We start from the raw sequence: 4,450 nt of genomic DNA, 5'->3' as shown, positions 1-4,450 counted from the left end.
GACTGTATATATATAATTATATATATATAATTATAAGGAACATGATCAGAAATACTCTTAAAGTGTGGACTCCAGAAGATAATGACTCTTTTAAAGAAGATCTCAGTGACAGGCATAAGATACCTCCTTATTTGTTATTGGCCATGCAGTCCATAGAAATACCCAAAACAAAAAGGCTGTTGTTATTTGTAGCACGAATAATAAATCCCAGTGACAGAAATTGAAGTTCAACCCAAAAGCTAGAAAAGCAAAGCAGTCTAGCCACTAGAGAAGTCTTATCTCTACCAAAACAGGATGACAATAAACTTACCTGCCTTAGCCTCTCTCTCCTCCAAATTTTATATTCCCTTTAGTGCTTGGATTAAAGGCATATCACTCCTTAAAACTGGGATTAAAAGTGTGAGCTACCACCACCTGGATTTTATTTCTTCATTGATCTTGTGTAGTCCATAGTGGCCTTGAATTCACAGAGATCCATCTGACTCTGTCTCTCAAATCTTGGGATTGAAGTTGTTTGTCACTATTGCCTGACATCTTTGGCTTTGCCTCTGGTCCTCAGGCAAGATTCATTTATCTAAATACAAATAACATACCACTGCAGCCCTTGGTTGACCCTCATCACTAAATGGTGGTATCCTACTGCTGAAGACACCACTCATTTTGATTGCAAGACAGAAAAATCAACCTTAAACTGGCCAGGCAATTCTCTCCCTGCTTGCTAGTTACCTGGTGCCAAAACCTGCTACATACTCTGCTGGAGGAGCAAAGCATTGATCAATATTGATACTCAGCAGTGGACTCCGAATGATATAATACTAGCTTGATGGCAAAATGTGCCTACTGTTAGAATCATGGCATGATATTTATGGAGACAATTAACCACTTTCTTGTTGAATATGAGGCCTGATCCAGAGGAGTGATTTCATGCCTGCTATATAATTCGAGTATAAAACCCATGACTGTGAAGATAATAGGCCCATGGGGAAGCCTACTGCTGTTTTGTTCAATGACCATGCTCTCCAACTACAGTCTGTATTTTTATGTATCTACCCGTAGATTTGTGCTGCTCTCAACATGGGTCTGAAAAGATTCTTTTGGCAGTGGATCAATGCAGAGATTCACGCTTGTCAAAGTGCCAAGTATAGATAACAATGAGGGTTCTAATGCAAATTGGTCGGTCATCTGTATCAATATCCCATCAGAGAAGGCTCGAGGAACGTCATGAAAGAGGGGAAAGAAGGAGTGTAAGGAACAGAGTGGGAAGAGGCGTTGATAAAATGCTGATTTCTGGACATGATGGCTATGGCACTCAGAATCACAGTGGCTGTGTTTATCTGCACAAGATCACCCCAGGCAAAATTCTCCCATAGGTAGGGAGACTACCTATAACCTCACCCATGATAACAGAGCTGTTTTTGGTTGGTGGCTGCTGAGTGCATGTCACTCATCTTGGGGAAAGTGCTATTGATACATTTATCATACTCTTGTGGATGGGCATGGAACCATGAACACATGGGTATCACTAACAGTGATCTGGGAGTTATTAATAATAGTAGAAAAGAAGTTGGGAAGGAAACAGGATAACAGGGAACCAGAAAGAATTTGAGGAAGGTAATGGATGCATATGATCAAAATATATATAATTGTGTGAAATGTCCAAAGAACAAAGATAAATGAGAAAGTTGAATCATCAGTAAGTGTTTTTAAAAGTTTCAATGTAAGGATGGGTAGTTTAGATTCTGTTGAGAGTTAAATAGATGGTAAAAATGTGCTTCATATATACAATAGAATTTTTCTGTGGTTCAAATATGAAAGCCTATTGGGGGAAAATCCTCATTCAAATCACCACACGACTGAAAACTGGAAGAGAACTGGAAGAGGGAAGTACAAAGGAGGGTGAAGCAGATGAGACGAAAGGATAACTTTAAGAAATTTCATTTGACAGTATCATAATGAGAACTAGTATGCTGTATGCTAATTAAAATCAGTCCATTAATTACAAAAGATGTAGAATTTAAGAAAAATCTGTGTTTCTATGTTCTATAATTCACTAGTGCAGGTATTATATTGCTAGTGAACTAAGTGGGCGCTGACACTGCCTTTTCTGCAGGCTGAGCCTCCACAGTATCTTCTTTGGAGTTGAAGCTCTGCAGCTCTCTCAGGATGGCACTGTACTTAGTGGTTAAGCAGTTATGGAGCCTGTTCCCTTGGTGTCTCTAGACAGTGGTGGGGAGGCTGAGCAATGGCCTACCCATGTGGCAGCTCTCTGGCTAGTTCCTAAAACCCCTTGGAGCATCCTTTGAAATCAGGTGAAGGTAGCATCTACTCCAGAGTTTGTGCCTTTTTCATAAGTACAGACTGAGTAAGCTTCTCATGGACATGAGCCATATTTATGGATTCAATATTCCAAAAGGCTTCTTCTGGACGATCTAAGTTATAACTATGACAATTAATAAACATTGCATTCAAATTCAGGATATAAAGGTTTAAGCTGTACAACAAACCCCAGAATCTCACGATTTCCTTAAATTCCTTATTAAAACCATTCTGTCCCCAAGTCCTAGATTTCTTGGCCTCTCGGTGGTAGTGGTTTGCAACATGTCAATATGCTTTTGGAGGTCATCCTTCGATTATCTTGATAAACAGCTTCTGCCTGCATTATAACTATACTAAATCTTTATTAAATATTCAGTTGACGCTCTTGTTTCTCCCACATGAACACTTCTCTTCATTATTTATCAGCTGATGAGCCTGAACATTTTCTTAATCTTTTGGTTCTACATCCCATTTGACTAGAAATTGCATCTTTAATTCATTTCTTGCCTCTCACGCTTTCCAGTAAGCAGCCAAGGGAAGCCATACAAACAAGGGAACCCTCAAAACTGCTTAGAGATTCCTATTGCTAAAACTTCAAATTTCATTGCTCATATATTTCCTCTTTTAACGCCTGTAGGACATAGGCACAATTTGGCCACATTTTTTCCCCGTTAAAATGCAAATGGCCTCTTGTCGAGTTTCTAACACTGTGTTTTGATTTGTATCTGAGATCCTAGAACTGCCTTCACTGTGTGTGTTATTTCACTAAGATGAGTACAATTACTCATGCACTATTATTCAAGGATAATAAGACTCTTCCCACATTTTTTTTTTTTTTTTTGTCTTCTGAGTCCTTAACAGAATAGTCCTGTATAATCCAGCTTCTACCATTGCCTACCTCAAAGCTGATTACATATTTGGGGAGGGCATTTGAAAAAGCTATTTCTTTTAGTTTTTGAAATTAAAATATATTTATATCATCTTCCCGCCCCCTTTTCCTCCCTCCAACTAGTCCCATATATTTTGCCCCCTTGCTTTCTCTCAAATTCATGGTCTCTTTTTTTCTTTCAAATGGATAGAACCTATGCAGTCCACAGAGATCATACAGTCCAGTTCAGTCTGCCATGGAGAATACCTACTCCACCAGGAGACTTTTCATCTTTCTCACAGCTCTGGGGTTGAGAATGGCAATGCATTGAGAACATTGTTGAGAACAGCATCAGGGTATGTATGGTAAGAGCTTGCCTTGCCTCTCTACCATCCCTGAAAAGGAAGAGACTGATGTGCCCTCACATGCCAGAGTGGACAAGGAAGCTTAAGTTTTAACATAGGAAATTTAGGTACATTCAAAGAGTAGAAATGACCATAAATACCAGTAACATTCAAAGGAGACTGTACTATGAAGAACAATAAAAAAAAAAAAGTGCTTCAAAGACAAAACCAAAGGACCTGTTTCACCTTGGTTCCAAAAGAGGAACATAGAGATAGAATTTAAGAGAATCAACAGAGTAGTGCTAGAATATAGATTGGCCTGGGCTTTGCACAGTGAAGGAAGCATTACGAGTAGGTACAGAGCCTGTCAGAGGAGCAGGCATTTTGAATTTGCCTAGAACATCGTTGCAGCATGGTTGGGAAGGGGTATATGAGTGATTCAGAGGAACTTGTGGTTAAAGGGGCATACTAAAGGTTTAACCTTTGCCTTCTCTTTAAAAGAAACAGCAACTATGAAAACTTCTTTAAAAACACAAAAGCTTTATTACAACAGCTAGAAGTGAAGCTACTCAGGAGGCCAAGGCAGGAAGATGGCAAATTCAAGTCTAGGCTGGATGATATAAGCGACATACTGTCTATAAATCCTATCAACACTTCTGGAAATTTACAGTGGTAGAATACCTTCCTAGCACATCCAAAGCTTAGTCCTAATAAATAAAATGGGCCATAACTCTAATTTCAATCACAAAGTAGAACGAGAGTTGCTAACCAGCCTTAAGACACAGATGGTGGGAACCTAGGGGTGGAGAGGGCATTGCTAATTGTTCTGAGTGTCCCGACGCAGGTGACGTGGTCCTTGACAACCCACTGAAGCCTATCTCACCAGGAGTTTCTAGGAAACTAAACAAGCTAGGGAGCGATC

The sequence above is a fragment of the Alexandromys fortis genome, unplaced genomic scaffold (assembly GCF_014885135.2).
Source record: "Alexandromys fortis isolate MF-2015 unplaced genomic scaffold, M_Fortis_MF-2015_v1.1 scaffold_33, whole genome shotgun sequence".
Lineage (NCBI taxonomy): Eukaryota > Metazoa > Chordata > Mammalia > Rodentia > Cricetidae > Alexandromys > Alexandromys fortis.
Note: the sequence above shows the minus strand (reverse complement) of the source record.